The sequence below is a fragment of the Schistocerca serialis genome, chromosome 6 (assembly GCF_023864345.2).
Source record: "Schistocerca serialis cubense isolate TAMUIC-IGC-003099 chromosome 6, iqSchSeri2.2, whole genome shotgun sequence".
In the NCBI taxonomy this organism is placed as follows: Eukaryota; Metazoa; Arthropoda; class Insecta; order Orthoptera; family Acrididae; genus Schistocerca; species Schistocerca serialis.
The window spans coordinates 388482497-388500973 of record NC_064643.1 but is presented as its reverse complement, the minus strand read 5'-3'; the positions used below and the strand labels follow the sequence as shown (position 1 = coordinate 388500973).

The following is an 18477-nucleotide window of genomic DNA, read 5'->3' as shown; positions in this document are numbered from 1 at the left end:
ATCTGTGGGTCAAAGTTCGTACTACGTCCATCTCTGCGGTACGCTATGGAGTCTAACTGCGATTTCCGTGACAAGTCGCAACTAAGAGTCGCAAGTAGCAACTAAAAAGCGCGGTTAACAGTGCCATCTGTGGGTCAAAGTTCGTACTACGTCCATCTCTGCGATACGCTATGGAGTCTAACTGCGATTTCCGTGACAAGTCGCAACTAAGAGTCACAAGTAGCAACTAAAAAGCGCAGTTAGCACTGCCATCTGTTGAGCAAAGTTCATACTACGCTATTCGCTACCGAGTCAAACTGCGATTTCTGTGACAAATCGCAACTAAGAGTCGCAAGTAGCAACTAAAAAGCGCAGTTAACATACTTCTCCTAGTGTCATCTGTTGACCGACGTATGTACGTTATGAGAGCCTTGTGCCTCACGAGATCGATGTGCTGTGTGTGCATGTGAAGGGTTTATTTCAATAGTGGTACAAGTCCATTTTTGTTAATTTTGAGATATAGAGTCGTAAAGTTAAATGAGTGCTGAAAAATCTGCAGTTAAGATACCAGAAATATTCACCATATGGCTTCTTGCTAGAGATGAGCCTTTATTTATGTTTGTTTGGATCACTAATTTCAGAAGCATTATAGACAGAAAAATGTAGGTAATGGACTTGTACCACTATTGAAATAAGCTCTTCATATTATATGACGACATGAACATTCAGCATCAGTTATGGTTGGTCAAATACTGCTGTGACTCTGAATGTATTATATTAATAAGAAGCGACATTGCCTTTTTCTCCTGAAAATATCGAGTAACGTAACAAATGTGTTTGATTCTGCTTCCAATATGACAGTTTTGGTTAATACTCCACATGCCTACAGGACTTTGCAATGTTAACACAGCAGAACTCAGACATCTGTATAAGTGTAGAGAAATGAAAACAGTCATATGAATGCCTCACAGATCAAGACTCGGGAGAAAAGTTTTACACCTGGTGTTCTACATGGCAACTTCACACACAAGAACTTTTTGCCGACACTACTACCACCTACATAAGTAAGCTTTTCCTGTGTCACTTTCAAGTACTGCACTTAAGCTATTCCTGATTTAACTGGAAGATCTGTACTTCCCACTTTCATATCAACAGCCTCAAAATGCATATTGTAGACTTCGGGATATGTTACAGGTCAGTGTCACACCAAGATTGTGGAGAAGGGGGGGGGGGGGGCATGTCACTCTCCAACAAGTGTTTACCAATAAATAAGTGGCGGAAAATTACGGGTATAGGACGGCTTAACATGTGGAAAATGAGATTTTTATTATTCACTCAATGTATTTAACATTTATTATTCCTTTAAAATCGCACAACAACTTCAATAAAACACTTTAATCAGTCATACACTTATTTCATAATTATTTCACTTTTAAACTGCAAATCCTCTAAGAGCTGTCTTGAATCTTCACGAGTCTCTCTCAACAGCCTTGATGTGGATAGATATGTACAGCAACCAGTAATCAGTCAGAACTGCGTCTGCAAAAACACAAGGATTATTAAACAATTTTTGCTGTCACTAATTACTAGCAATATAATTGACAGAGTAGATTGCTAATATTTGCTATATCACATTTTCTAATATTTGCTATATCACATTCGCAAGAACGATCTCACTGAAGTAATTAAGTCCATCAAAACGCTTAGAAACTAACCTGTCGTCTGACGAAAACGGTCTAAAGACTGGCAATTTCTTCAGATCTGTTGACAATGATATTTTGAATTATCACTTTACTGAGTGACTGAAATGTAGTTCAGGTACCTATGAACATAACAATATGTTAGAATTCATTTTCTAAACACGAACTATTACGGTACTGTGCGGCTACTTACATATTAATTACACTATTAATATTTTCACAGTTGTTTCTTTAATACAAAATTAAAGCCAACGGAAGAATAAACGTAAAACATACTTACCAATGACAGGTTTGTTGAGATGCAATTTTCTGTGTGGACAGATGTAACTTTTTCATACGGTGGTACGTCGCAGCAATCGCAGGAGTCACAGAAATCGCAGAAGTAGCAGAAGTCACAGAAATCGCAGAAGTAGCAGAAGTCACAGAAATCGCACAAGTAGCAGAAATCGCAGAAGTAGCAGAAGTCGCAGAAATCGCGGAAGTAGCAGAAGTAGCAGTGGCGGAGGGATACGCGACTTAGGTTCCTTAACTGCGACAAATCACAGTTAAGAATAACAGATACTGAAAAGTAGCATTCACAGAAATCACTGATATCGGAAAATCGCAGTTTAGCCCATCACTACTGTAATGCCAACTGCCAAAGATGTCTACCAACTGTAAACGTGATTAAAGTTGAGTGTAAGCCGTTTCCATATAGGACTATTTGATAATTTATGTGTTAAAAATGAGACAATTGGAAAGAACATACATTCATAGAGTTTAGGAAGAACAACAAAAAACTCTGCAAAAACTACGTCGAAATATCTTGCCAACTATAAAAATGCGTACACACACGTAACAAAAGTGTCTCCACAATTATTAGCATACTGCAGATGAATACGTGAAGTCACAATTTCAGTGGAGCAACTCAAGAGACGCAACTTCAGTTATACCACAAAAAGTTGAAATTGGTTGCGCTTGTACTTTGTTACGCCATTTTCCTAGCAGAGATGAAGTATTGTACTGATTTAACAGCAAAGTCGAATGTTAAGAAACAACAGAATGCAGGACAGAGAAAACAGATATTAGACATATAGCGAGTATATTCATATTTCGAACATAATGTTAACTATATCACTTCTTTGAGACCTAGTTTCTATTCTTCTGTTGACCTATATAGGTCAACTGAAGTGTGGGAGACAAATTTTATGTATGTCCTCTTTTTCGCCTTCACATAGCTCAACTGAGGTCAGGATAGAAACATTACGTAGTCGAATTTTTCGTTTTCCTAGCATTAGTATCATATTCTGAAGTATGGGATACAAATTGTACGTATGCTTGCATTTCCGCCTTCGCTATTTCTAGTACCAACATCAGAACAGAACTTAGTACTGGAGACGAAAAAAGCAACACCTCTAAAATCTTCCGTACTACATTCGATTTCAGCATGTTTTCATTTTCGCCCGCATCTCGGTGTCATGCGGTAGCGTTCTCGCTTCCCACGCCCGGGTTCGATTCCCGGCGGGGTCAGGGACTTTCTCTGCCTCGTGATGGCTGGGTGTTGTATGATGTCCATAGGTTAGTTAGGTTTAAGTAGTTCTAAGTTCTAGGGGACTGATGACCATAGATGTTAAGTCCCATAGTGCTCAGAGCCATTTTTTTGTTTTCATTTTATTACCGAAAAATGTAAAAACAGTGGTCGGTTGGCACACTTTCGCAGTTTCTAGAACTACAAGAAAAACAACCTATATTTTATTTATTCGTCAGTGTGTGTGTGTGTGTTTGTGTGTGTGTGTGTGAGAGAGAGAGAGAGAGGGAGAGAGAGAGAGAGAGAGAGAGAGAGCGCTCACACACGATGTTTGTAAGCCAATGATGTATCCCACAACCTTGAAAGATTTTTGTGTGAATAAACAAATAAAATTAATATGTAACCAAAAAAGCATTTGATATAAAGTTCATCATTTGTGAGACCAAGCACTTGCAGCGGCCGAGCTCCAGTTTTTCTCACAGGGTAATGTAGTGCAATGTCGAGATGTGTCGTGTATACGCCAGTGATCTCGGTGCACGCGAATGGTTAAGTATCATTACGGCTTAGTTGTCAATCGGCTTACTGTGTCAGGCGCCAGGGGCGCTGTTGTCGACGGTGAACTATTCCGCGCCGTTAGAGAGTTTTATGATTTATGTATGTGTTATTGTGTTGTTCTTGTCTTAGCGACAAAAATAGTTTTTTAATTCAAATACATTTTATCTGATTGTGTATCGTCAAACCATGAGCATGCCATTTCTCTGTAGAGAGATATGATTCCATCAGTTTCACGACTTCTAGTGCGCTTGCTCCCATTCTGGCCGACAACCCGGCACTACAGTCCGCACTAGTGGAAGCCAGTTTCCTCTATGCCGATATTACGGCAGACTCCACTAAATTCGCTGGCGAACCATTACTCCGCTTAAGTGGAACTTATGATCACTGCACTGTCCCAAGCCAATGTGTGTGAGAAGGTAAAATCGGAATTTACAGAACGTGTTTCTGCATGACAAGAAGAAGGCTTCTGGCAAGTGTTAAACCAAGAGGATTAGGGAACCGAAAACCTTCCCAATATTTACAGCATTTGCGCTGCAAGGTGGACACTGGAACTGCGCTGAACAATCTCCTGTGCACATTGTGTAGCAGCTGCTACCACCACAGGCGAAAGCCGTAATAGCATCGCAGACAGAGACACCTTTGGAAGCAGGTGGCTGGCTTTGCCAGCAGGATAGGGGACACAATAATTCCTGCCCCAATTGGTGCATCAGCCACTATGTGCAACAGCGTGCTGACAGAATCAAGTGATGCAGTACCATTAACGATGTTCTCTGCCCTGATTGGTGCACCAGCTTAGTGTCAACAATGGTCAAAAATGGTTCGTATGGGTCCAAGCACTATGGAACTTAACAACTGAGGTCATCAGTCCCCTAGACTTAGAACTGCTTAAACCTAACTAACCTAAGGACATCACACACATCCACGCCCGAGGCAGGATTCGAACCTGCAACCGTAGCAGCAGCGCAGTTCTAGACTGAAGAGCCTAGAACCGCTCGGCTACAGCGCATAATGTTCACACAAGCACAATATAACAACCTGGCAGCTAAGGTTAAGGCCCTTATCAATAGAATCATCAAGTTGCTATCCTGGCATGAAAGCAACAGAAACGAGTACTGAAGGAGGCTTAGAATCATTGCTCCCCCACCTGTTAACACCTGGACAAGAACAGCATTCAGTCTGCTGGTATCACTGAAGATTTGGGGACCAGACACACAAGTGCTCGTCACCATGTATGTACCCAAATGCCATCTCAGGTCGGAGGCAGGTGCTCCCTCCGACCGCTAAAGCCGACGGCACACGGTATGTGGCAGCTAACACCGACGTGCACGCAGACGGGATATCCCACATAATTGACTCAGCGCCGTCAACACGGCAGGAGTTGGTTGACGTGATTTTCGCTCTCAGCGCTCTCCATCTGCTGTTTTTGGAGTTATATGGCTCGCGAACCATGCAGTTTGTTCGCAAAAATGGATTTGCATAGAATTCCTACCTTAGCTCTAGTAAAACGAACATTTCCTTTCCTGGCCATATCCTAGTCATGTTGTTCTCTCTGTGGTATACATAAATAATAAATTTAATATTCGTTAATGTGTAATAAGACAAGAATGGAAGATACATGTCCACTCAGGAAAGGCATCAGCTTATAAAAATACACCAAAGCAAATATTCGCTTCTGACAGGGGCTGTACTCATATTTATATAACATCAAATATATATTTCACATTAAACTCCCACAACCTTTTGGAAAACGCGAAGGTGAAAAAAAAAAAAGAAATTTGATATAGCAGGGCCCAAACCAGTGTCCAATATGTTGGGGGTTCTCTGCTACAGTGTCTCAACCAACTATGCTAAGCTGACATGCGCCTTCTGTATTTCCTTTTTTTGTATTTTATTCCCCGAAATGTTATTCATGCTTTATTATATAACAAATCGTAATAAGAACGACGAGTTCTCAAGAATCTTAAATGGGTCGTTACTTTAAAACAGCTTATTATCATTAGACGCGAACTACAATGGGCAAAGAATTCAATGCCAAAATTCCTTAACCGCCAATACGATTTTTCCAGTCATTTTATTGAAACAACTCATATCAATAAAGATTCATCGAGACATTCAACGTGCTGGTGCTTGGAAACAGCATATATTCATAGGGCGTAATGAATAACATAAAACCCATCGAATATGGGCTTTTGCTGAACACAGCAAGTACAGTATGGCACCTTACTTTCTGCCTGTGATGTAGGGAGCTTTCTTGCTTTCTATTGTTTCTACTTTATGCGGGACGTTATCAAAATATAGCTCAACTTATTTTATGTTTAACGTGACGAAATGGTTTCTCAACGAGAAATAGCAAAAAATGACGTCACTAAACTCTTACAGTGCCACGTAGCTAACTCGTCCCATGTGCAGACGGCGTAAGCATCATCCCAGTACCTTTATATCAATGACTAGACGTCGGGCTACAAGTATCTAGAGGATACCAGATCAGATTTGTGTATTTTTCCCTGGAGACTGCTATATTGTCATGGACCAGCAAACTTATTCCACATGTTCGCTGCAAATAACTCTTTAGAACCAGCCTACACCACCCAACATATGGAATTAAACCAAGGGATGTGCCGAGTGTTCATGTGGGATGTTACGATTTTGGATGTCACTGAGCCCGTCACTGATGCTGTTCTGTTAGCATACTATCACCTGCTAACAGATATGATGAACATGCAATTGGTGGATAGCATAAATGGCCTGGAGATTTTGGGCTTCTATCACTATGCAGTGCCACACTAAGCCAAAGTTATTCACTCACATGCCTAGGAGTACACGTGCATACTACAGTGGTTCTCAGCCTCGATGCGAACCACAGTAGCACCTAAAGAGGTATGTCATGATGCTGCACATCATATCAAGGCCATGGACAGTTCACCAGTATCCTATCGACCGCGACGTCTGGCGCCAGATCACTTAGTGATCACCAAGACAGGCTTTAACACCAGGTAGAGACAGGGCATTACACAACCATCCATTAGTCATGGCCCTCTCCCTTACACCTGGTGCCAAAGAAAGATGGTGCACGACGTCCATGCAGGGATTAATATGCAGTCAATGTCTGGACGGTGCCAGATCAGTATCCTACTCCTCTACTATGGGATTACAGCTACCACCATATGGCGCGATAATTTTTAGTGTACTAGTGTTCATGTATACAATCCCACTTCTGATCACCAATGGTAACGTATATGGTCAGGGAAGGAGGGAGAAGGTTGTTACATATGCCTCGTGACGACAGTGTGCAGGAGGTCGAGTGGTCAGGATTCGAGGGTGGGCATCCAGGGCTGCCGTTAAATGACAAAACAGGAAATTAGGTACAATAAAGAGGATATATTTCAATGTACGGTGCACAAGGGGCGCGCCTAGGATCGGAAGTTACCAGGTTTAGGCCAGTATGGAAGTCGAACAATTAATTGAAATGGGCAATGGAAGGGGAAGTGGTTCGTGTTAACTTACGTTGGTGGCCGGGCGTGAAAAGCAGAGCCAGAGGCTCTGCCTTCCAAAAAGAAGTCTATTCTGCTCGAGGTCTGGATTACAAGAGAGCGAGGCAGCTTTATTCCGCACCGTAGAACACTCCAGCGTCGACGTTGGAACGAATAGATGAGAGACTCAGAGCAGTGATAGTAACCCAGTGCAATGCACGGGCGAGGGAGGAACTGTGCTCTGTCTCCATAGGGACGATTATGTCTCGTGGGGGTTAACTACTACAAAATTCGCAAAATCCCTGAAGTAACAGGGTGAGTAGTTCTCGTGGGGACGCAAACTACTGCGACATTGTACAGTAAAACTTTTATTCATTACAGTGGAAGTCTCTTTCTAATTATATTTCTAACACGATAACACAGTTCTGCGCTTGGGAGATGACGTCACGTCATGGGTGCTAATCATCAACAATATAGTGCTTATATCAGCGGGTGCTTCTAATTATTACGTCATGGGTGTATTTGTTTGAATAAACAAACAAGTGTCTCTCACTTCCTAAACTGACGGCGGAGCACTGTATGCAAATGGTAGCAGTGCCGATTTCCGTGCTCGCTCGTAACATCTTTACTTCCTCACTAAATTACTTCGCAAGAAGTAGGATGAACGATAACGAAACTTGTATTCGTCTGGGTGAACTCTTAAATGTGCAAAACGCACATGGGGTACGAACTACAATTCTTCACTTACTTGGATGACACTTCTTTGGTTTTATCCTACCACACAATCTATTTCGCTTACCGCTCTGCAGCGAGAGGGTAGCGCACTTCTCAACTTCAGGGGCGCGTCCGACTCTTCTCTATTGAGCATCTTATATAACTCGGGTGCTTCACTTTCTTATAAACATACCAGTCCTGCTCTGGGCACGAAAATGGCGCGCATAATAGGATTCCGGACTCGCTAACTCACAAAATCGTGTATCACGACCAAAGGGGAATCTTACGGAATGGGAGTGTTGCTGTAGTGTAACATATCTAGAATCCAGGGCAATTTGGGGAGGGGGGGGGGGGGGAGGGGTACGTAATGGTGAAACCATTTAAGAATTTGGAAAAGGAGCAGGTAGTCGCTTCTTACGATGCGACAGACTAGACGGAAGGTGGTGTGGTGGTACTATACTTCGGAGGAAGCTCGGAAATGCCTCAAACTAAATGGCGGTGGATGGGAAGACACCCCATAACGGCCGGCTTTGTTATTGTGATGCTTTTCCGCTTCACATTCCATCAGCTGGAGGTGACATGTTTCCAAACTCCCCTCGGAGTTATAGTCTGGTCAGTGGCATGAGAATGAAAAACTCACAATCATTTTTTAATCTTAGGCAACTTGAAAGAAAACAGGGAAATAAATGCTTCTAAAACGACAATAGACTTAGCTCATCTGCAAAGCAGTGGAGCTTTAGTTCCATAAGTTAGATGAAAATTTGAGGTATCACAATCTAATGAACAACAAAAGACAAATAGAATAGACACCACAAGGAGGGGCTCCACATTCTAGGTTTGACAACAAAACGAAACGTTCAACGATGTACGCTTGTAAAAAGTAGCATTGTAGAAAAACTTTAGTTGGGTAAACTTGATGCAGTCTCTCACAAGGGAAAACAAAATCATTGTCAATAAAGAAGATGTCAAAATGAAATACAGTACAATACAAAAATTTTGCAACAAAGCTGAATAATGGAAATAGCTTAATATCATCAAATGACAAATACTTATACAGTAGTTGGGAGAGGGTACCTTTAAACACATCAAAATCTTCAGAAATAACTGAACTTTTCACATAATACAAAGAGGTATGGACTGGGGCCATATTTCTCCTAAAACTACGAACGGTTACATACAACCACTTAATATTTATACTCCATATAATACTCTCAGTAGACTGTCACTCAAAAAATATGCAATGAATGACTTAATAAATAAAATGAAAATTAGACTTAATTTATGACAGACCAGACAAAGAAGAGAGAGAGAAGTTTTAGTGTGTGGGGGCGTGACTAGCTTATTGCAAGGCTACAGCTGTGCCAGTCCATGTGTTTGCGCCATGCGGGTCTCAACTATAAACTCGCTGCATAGTAAAGTGAATCATGGTTAACGGTTCTGCTTTGACCTCTGGGGTGGCAGCATAAAACAGACCATTTAACATCACTTGCAACACACACAGGACCTCGTGCCTGCTCACAAATAACCTCAATAAAACGACGTATTACATATCTTCAGAGGTGGCCTAGCGGTTCTAGGCGCTACAGTCTGGAACCGCGCGACCGCTACGGTCGCAGGTTCGAATCCTGCCTCGGGCATGGATGTGTGTGATGTCCTTAGGTTAGTCAGGTTTAAGTAGTTCTAAGTTCTAGGGGACTGATGATCTCAGAAGTTAAGTCCCATAGTGCTCAGAGCCATTTGAATCATTTTGAACATATCTTCATATCAACAAAACTTCACTGCCCTCGGAGGGGGGGGGGGGGGGTAACAGCCTCTCTTATCAACTTACAGGTGTAGAATAGATGAATTCTCTTTCATCATTATAACTCTTATTACGGCACACCACGTAATACATCATATCTTCGTGCATTGAGTTAACCAATCAAGGAACTACCACTTACGAAAAACAGAAGGCATGGACAGAAAAAGAATAAATGGTTGGGAAAGAGGATGCAGAGAGACGAGAAAGAAAAGAAAGAGAAGGTAGAAAAAGTTCACTCCTTTTGTTCCGCAATCCGGCATCTCACACAACGTCCGATCTGTTTCGGCAACACAAGTGCTAATCGTGTAATTACGACTGTGTATGCGCTTGGGGCATAAAGTCGCCTAGTACCAGTAGTAAACAATGGACATCACCAGGACCGTCAGAATCCAATGGTTTGTCGCTATTCTTACAAGGCCTAAACGCTGGTTTCGCGTCTGTGCATGGTCTTGCAATAAAAACAAACTCCCATCAAGACAAAAACATTGAGTGCGCCAACTATTTCGGAAACCTTGCAGACACAGTATGACAGAGCCCTTAAAGCCCTCACATCGGTGGAGCAAGGAGAAGGTACCTACTTTCATCATAGGGCGGAGGAATGATGCTTATAGGAAAGATGAAAGAAAAAAGAGTTGATCATGACACGAAAACGAAACAGAAGAAAATGCCATGAAGGGCTGGGAGACACTGTGGTGGCCACATTGTGCAAGCTGTACATCCGGATAAATGGCTGCAAGGCCTCAGCGCATATCAACACTCATAGTGCAGGAGAGACGGTGGAAGCGACCGTGCGGCGCCTGAGGGCCGTTCACATGCCGTACCCGAATAGCAGCGGCGTGGGCGGCTGGGCGGCTGGCTGCACGGCGCTGAAAGTACGCGCCCCGGGCATTGATGCCAGGACCCAAACGCAGATGGCAGCGGGGAGCTGACTGGCGGCGAAAGTTGGGCGGCAGGTGGGCGGCGGCAAGTGGGCAGCGGCTGGGAAGCCGTGCTGACCGTGAACAGCGCACCCGTGCGCTCAGCGAGTCACGGCACCGGCTAGGACGCATCGCGCGTTTTCCTTTCGCGCCTCGGTGCCCGGTTTAGAAGTAGCGAGAGGCGACCGAGAAGATGGGCTGACTGCGACCATCAAATGGGGACGGAGCCCACACTGTGCACACGTACGCTGTGGAGCACATCTCAGTGGACTCAGCGAGCACATGTAGGAGTAGCGCGCTGCAAGAGGCAGGCAGTAGACTTTGCCCCGGGCGCCGGTACGTGCTGACGCAGCGTCTGATGCGGTGTCGCAGCCGGCGCACTGCAGCACCCAGGCTCGCCTCGTGGCAGAATAACAGCGGCGAATATTGGCCGACCATACAACGTCAAACATGAACCAAAAGTAAACGGCCACCCTATGGACCGAACAGTGGGAACGAATCCCAGATCTTAATACCAATGTTGATGTATACGGGGAGGATGGGGGGGGGGGGGGGGGGGGGGAGAAGGTTGTTACATATGCCTCGTGACGACAGTGTGCAGGAGATCAAGTTGTCAGGATCTGAGAGTGGGCATTCAGGGCTGCCGTTAAATGACAAAATAGGAAATTACGTACAATAAAGAGGATATATTTCAATGTACGGTGTACAAGGAACGCGCCTAGGGTCAGAAGTTACCAGGTTTAGGCCAGTCTATAACTTACGTTCGTGGCCGGGCATAAAAAGCAGAGCCTGCCTTCCAAAAAGACGTCTATTCTGCTCGAGGTCTGTATTACAAGACAGCGAGGCAACTGTGTTCTGCACCACAGAACACTACAGCGTCCACAAGCGTGACCTGTATCCCACGTGCGCCATTGGCTAACAACAATGGCGTGAATTCGCCAGCAGTTTCAGCAGAGGTCTCAGGGTGTCTCTTGTCAGCAGCTTTAAGTGGACAGAACTGGCTCAGATTTGACAGACAGGCAATTTGTGTCACGGAGGCACAGTGTAAGTTACTCTGGGAGAAAACTTGTAAAGATTTCACTGGGCCTTTGAAAAAAGATTTTTAATGAATTCCCTAAAATGTTCCTTGACTGGCTGCCACCATGTACATTCCTTCCCCCTTCCAGCCTGAAAATCTAGAGGAGCTCCAACGGACTGACGCCATGAGTTCAGCGTTTGAAGTAGCAAAACATAGCATAGCAGATGCTGCGCTCCTCGCTCATCCACAACTAGCAGCACCCCTCCCACTGGTAGTTGACATGAGTCAAAGAGTGACCAGAGCCGCTCTACAACAGTTCATTGAGGGTGAGTTGCAACCTTTGGCCGTCTACTCCCATAAGCTGTCATCATCTCAGCAGAAGTGGGCCTCTTATGATCAGGAACTCCTAGCTTATATGAGCAAATAAAATGCTTCTACCCACACCTGGAAGCAAGGGACTTTTACAAACCTCGAGCTACTGACATATGCATTTCGGCAGAACAACTGCCTACCTCTCCAGCACAACCAACACGATTTCACAGTGCAATTCAGCACATACATCAGGCACATATTGAATATCGACCGAATGCTGGTTGATTGACTGTCTCACGTCTACAGCGTTCAAACAGCTCAAGTACTATGGATTTAGCACAACTTTCTGAGCACAGAAATCTGATCAAGAGCTTCAACACTACCTCAACAATCCATCGTCAGCGCTGGAACTGAGGTTAGTCGATTTTCCCAGCGCTGAAGCCAAAATATACTGTGACCTCCCGACTGGAAAACCAAAGTCATTCTTGCTGTTAGTGTTTTGTGAATCTGCTTTCGACAACCCACACAACTTAAATCATCCTGACGCCAGATCAATAGTTCCCATAGTCTCCCACTTTGTGTGGCCAAGAATACGAAAAGACGTTTGTGAATGGACCTGCACATGTGCCAGATGCCATCCAATCAATGTCAGCCATCACATACATGCAATGGTTGGGAACTTTCCGATAACTAACGCGCGATCTGCAAACGTCCACTTTGATATCATGAGTCCACTACCTTCTTCCAATGGACAATCATATATTCTTACCATGAACGATCGTCTTACACGCTGGCCTGAAGCAACTCCAGTGGATAACATTTCTGCAGAAAAATTCGTGTCTGCCTTCACATCAAGTTGGATTTCTCACTTTGATTACCCACTGCACTGAATGATAGATCGCAGCCGCCATTTCTAGTCGGACCTGTTCTGATAAGTAACAAATTTCTGTGACACAGTGCACCATAGGGCCACCAGTTGCCATCCAGTCAGTAATGCTACGATTGAGGACTGGCATAGCTAGGTCAAAGTGGCAATTTCACCTGTCTCGAGATGACTAGGCGTTTGTGTTGTCCTCATCTTTTCATCATCATTTATGAAAGTGGCAAGATTGGACTGAAAAAAAGTTGGGAAGTTGTACAGGCACTGATAACCATGCAGTTGAGTGCCCCACAAACCAAACATAGTCATCATCATCATCAAAGTGGGAATCATGAGCCAAGATTCCTATTGGACGACAGCATTACCAATGATAATACTGAGCCTCTTGACGACATACAAACTCGATTTAGACACATCTCCAGCAGAACTTCTTCACGGCAAAACCCTGGGCCTACCTAGAGAGTTTGTAGAAGTGTAACTGCGGCAATTATCTGGTCTTGGTCATAGCGACATCGTAGTTTGACTGAGGGCATGTTGCCCAACTTCGCACAAACCAAGCTTCAAGGCATGGCAGCCTTGCTAGCTATGTACATTGGAACCTACTGATGTGCACCCCTGTCATGTTTCACATGGACAGCGCCAGACCTTTGCTGCAACCGCCACACACTGGCCCACACAAGGTGCTGCAACAAGGGGAACACACCTTCAAGGTATTGGTAAACGACAAGCCTGCTACAGACTCCATACACAACATAAAGCCAGTGAACGTTCCAAGCGACAGTCGACTCCCCACTGGCCAACGCCACACCTGCCAGCGTAGGCACCAGCACCAGTATCAACATCGCCACCCAAAACAGAGCTGCCGTTGACATGCACAATGAAATCTGGACTGTGCGGACACTTTCCACGGCACTATGTGAATGGCGTTCCATTTACCCTGAGGGGCCTGATGTAGCAGCTGAGCTTCAGTTTCTCTCACAGTGCAGTGCCAGGCAGTGTCAAATTGTGTCATGTGCATGCATATTTAAGTAATATTACAGTGCAGCTGTCAATTGGCTTTCCATGTCAGTCACCAGTGGCGTTGATATTTATGGTAAATTATTCTGAGCTGTCACAGAGTTTTATGATTTTTATATATGTTCTTGTATTATTATTGTCTTAGCAACAATAAATAAAAGCTCACTATTTCTTTGTAGATGATTCAATTTCTTGCATTATTGCATAAATAATCAACAAAATTGCCTGCTGATACTGGTTCTCCAGTTTCTTTCATTCGTGAGGAAACCTATTCTCAGACTGGTTATCCACCTCTTCAGTCGACATCACAAAGGTTGCAGCCCTCCACCAAGCATTGCATAGTTTTCAATTGTAAATGTGCAGTACCAGCACTCTACAAGTAAGTCAGCCATTCAATTACTTTCTTAGTAATCCCATCATCTCGAGCACAAAACATTTTTGAGATCGATAGTTTTCATCTTCTTCTCCTCATGTGGGGTTCCTATAGTTGTCGCCACTTTTCATATACATGTTGCCATCTGTTTCAATCTTTCCACACTTCCTTGTCTTCTTCAATTTCTATTTTTCTCATAGTCTCCTTTATCGCTTCCAGTCAGGCAACTTTAGGTGTTCCTTTTCTCCCCTTCCCTGAGGATGGTACATTAAGACATTCTTTGGCCATGAGTCACTCACATTGTATGTCTACATTAGGTGAACGCCGTTCTTCTGAAGGATGTAAAAAAAAAGTATGGCCAGGCATTCAGGAAACATTCCTCCCGTGTAGAGTAAGAAAATATGTTACATGGACGTGGGTCCAAAAACGTTTTACTTACATGCTAGAGCTCAGTTTTTACAACTCTTCAACACATTACTCAACTACTTTTAAACGAAGCCTCTTCCATGGATGGAACATTTGCACTAAAGTCAGGGTTGACATATTATTGAATGAACCATTTTCCATTTGCAGAAATGTATCTGTGCAGGAAAAACAGCTTCCTATTGTGCCTGCAAAATCTGTACACGGTACATATACAGCAGGTTCTCATGTACCACTCTCCAGACAGTCATATAGCCAGTATTATTTGTTACAGCTATCTTACAATTATATTGCTGCAGTCGTCAACTGCAGCTCCAGCTGAGGTATCTTCGTCCTTCTATGCATCCTCCAGTCACGAGCAATAAGCTTAATTGTTTCATGATCCATAAGAGACGATCAGTTGTTTCAAACCTCCTCCTGTTACGGAAATCCTTCCCAACACAATCGCTGAGCGTTACAGCTAATACCATCAGCTACTCCTTACAGCAACTGGGCGTTGCCAACCCCGCATCTAAGTAGTAGTAGTAGTAGTAGTAGCAGTAGTAGCTTTATTCATCTGCAGATCTCTTTTTAAAGGATATAGGACATGTCAAAGTATTTACTAGTTTAGATCTATTTAAAATAATCTAATTCGTATACACCTACACTTACAGACTTCTAGTTAGAGACAATCATTAGATTTACTTCGGATATGCAATACTTTTTTTACAAATAACTTATTACATAATGTAATACCACACTGTTCACCCACATCTCACTACCAGTCACTGCACACACTATACACACATTGTTTCATAACACTTCACTCACTACACACACACACACACACACACACACACACACACACACTGGTGATCTCTGGGCCATTTTCTGTGCTGCAACTTCCCATTTGCTATCCTGAAAAACAGAGTCAGCATCCTTCTATAATGAGTGAGATGTTGAGCTCAGAAAGAGGAAAAGGTGTTAGCATTGTGCTATGCATAGATTAAAGTAAAGTTTTTTTCTAGAAAAGGAAAAAAAGAAGGAAAAAACATAGTGGAAGGTGTTATGTGGAATGTTGGATGTTTTATAATCATTATTATTATTTATTTGTATAGCTTTTTTAAAAAAAGACTCCTACTCTGCTTTGTGTAAGTAATCCTTCAATGTATAATACATATTGCATAACAGGTACTATTTAGCTGCCTTTTTAAATAAGTGTATTTTTGCAATTTCTTAAATCTCCTTTGGTAATTTATTGTACAGTTTTAATCCATGGTAGAAAACGCTGTTTTGAGTATTATGTTTATTTTTTCTTGGTAAATGTAAGTTGAGTCTAGCTCTTGTTCAATGGTGGTGGTGGTTAGTGTTTAACGTCCCGTCGACAACGAGGTCATTAGAGACGGTGTTCAATGGTCATAGACAGAGTTGTTTGGGTGCAGTAATTATAAGTGTTATTTTTGGTGTGCATAACTGACTGGTAAATGTATACACTTGGAGCAGTTAAAATGTGCAGTGTTTTTAACAGATCTTTACAATGAGCTCGACTAGTAGTTTAGGTTATTATACTTATGGCTCTTTTCTGGAGTTTGAAAATTGAGTTCAAATTTTGTGCATTTGTTCCCCAAAAAAGAGTGCAATAGCTAAAAATTGAGTGTACATATGAATAGTATGTAACGAAAAGACACTGCATGTTACACACTGATGATAGGATTCGACATGCATAACATGCTGATGACATTCTGTTTGCAACTACCTTTGTCATTTTCCCTCTTCAAACTGAAATTCATGGCATTAGTTTTCTTTATGTTCAATGTCACTTTATTGCTTATTGACCAATTGTAAACTTCCCTGAGAGTTTCATTTGATTTCTTTGCAAGGAGTTCTCTTGTTTTCTCAGTGACTATAATATTGCTGTCATCAGCAAAGAGAATTTTTTCATCATGAGTAACACTAGTGGCAAAGTGTTTGATGTATATCAGGAATAGTATTGGTCCTAATATGCTACTTTGTGGGACCCCTATATTAATGTATTTTTGTTCTGATAATTGCTAAATAATTACTAAATGTTTAGATCTATTTGAAGTATGTGTTATCTCTACTCTTTGTGCCCTATCTGCTAGGTATGATTGGAACCAGTCATTAGCTACCCCTCTTATTCCTAATTTATTTAATAGAATTTGTGGTCGACTGTAACAAAGGCCTTAGAGAGATCCAAAAATATGCCTGTGACACACTCATCTTTGTCAAGAGCATCAAGTAAAACTTTTGTAAATTCTACTATGGCTGACTGTGTATTTTTGCCACTTTGGGTACCAAACTGTGATTCACTTAAAAGATTGTATTTATTCAGGTAGTTCATTAATCTGTCTTTCATAATTGCTCCTGTTATTTTTGAAAATGGTGACAGCAGGGAAATGGGCTGGTAATTTTCTATGTCTTCTGCATTACCTTTCTTAAGAAAAGGTACAACTCTTGCCTGTTTTAACTGCTCTGGAAACGTCTCTGATGTGAAGGATTCATTTATTATATTTGTTAAGGGGCCTTGTATGAGCTCTATGCATTGTTTCAGTACTCACATTGGTACTTCATCTAATCCTACTGGCTTTTTATTTTTTAGTTGTTGAACAGTTTTATTGACTTCATTCTCTGTGGTTGGAAGTAACATCATTGTATTTACTGCAACATTATTTACGGATGTTATATTTGTTTTGGGGAATTTTTGCTGTAACTTCTCTACAACACTTGAATAATGCTCGTTTACATAGTTTCCTAAGTGTTGTGGATCATTTATTACTTTATCCCCCTCCATTAGCAGTATGTTATTCTGTGTTTGTTTGCCTCTCCCCATTTCCTTTTTTATAACATCACAGACTGCTTTGTTTATATTCTCTGCATTGTATATTATTTTGTCATTAAATCTCTTTTGCAGCAATCAGTCCCTTCCTATAAATCTTTTTGTATATATCACAGAAATTTAAGAATTCTGGATCATTGCGACTCTTTTTCATTTAACTGAGGTATTTAAGTGTTTGGGAGGACTTCTTCATATCTGCAGTCATTTGTTTTGTGAGATGTTGATACAGACATACATACTTTTGGAAATGCCTTTTCATAGTTCAATTTCAATAATGTGGAGAATTTAGAGAATTTCATATTCACATTGGTTTCCTTATACACTTCATCCCAGCTTTATTTTACTAGTTCTTTTGAAAAATCTTTTATTTTGTAGGCTTGTAGTTTAGGGAATCACTTGATGCCTGATTTTACTGTTGTTATTTGACAGAGATGGTCTGATAGTCCGAGATCTTTTGCGGCTACACCACATTTTTTCCCTTCAATATTTGTGGCCATGTGGTCAATTACTGATGCAGTCACTGTAATAATCCTTGTTGCACTATTGACCAATAGGGACATTCCAAAACTCTGAAGGATATTTATGAGGCTGCTACTGGAGTCATTTATGATATTAGTGTTGATGTTAATTTCCCCACATGTTGACCTTTGTATTTGAGACTTTATCTAGAACTTCTGTTAATTTATTGAAAAAAGTATCCATACTGCCACTGAGAGATCCATACACACACAAAATGATTAATTTCTTGGTGATATCAAACCCTGTTAATTCAATAGCTGATATTTCAATGTGTTTGTTTTCACTTACTGTAGTGAGATCATGTCTTGATTTGAACTGTGTTCCTTTTCTGATATAAATACACGATCCTCCACCCCTTGAAGCAGTTCTGCAGCAAGAGTTTGCCCTTTCATACGATGGTAATACTACATGTTAAATTTCTGTGTCTCTACATCAGTCCTCAGCAATATGAACTAC

At 42.0% G+C, this 18477-nt stretch overlaps 1 long non-coding RNA gene across 1 annotated transcript; it reads right to left on the bottom strand.

The window, feature by feature from the left end:
* Window positions 1–1438: 1438 nt before the first annotated feature.
* On the bottom strand, window positions 1439–2066 carry LOC126483840 (uncharacterized). Its single transcript, XR_007587782.1, has 3 exons — window positions 1960–2066; window positions 1695–1801; window positions 1439–1518 (listed from the first exon to the last, which is right to left on the bottom strand). It is a non-coding gene; the product is annotated as an uncharacterized LOC126483840 (long non-coding RNA).
* Between the last annotated feature and the right edge of the window lie 16411 nt (window positions 2067–18477).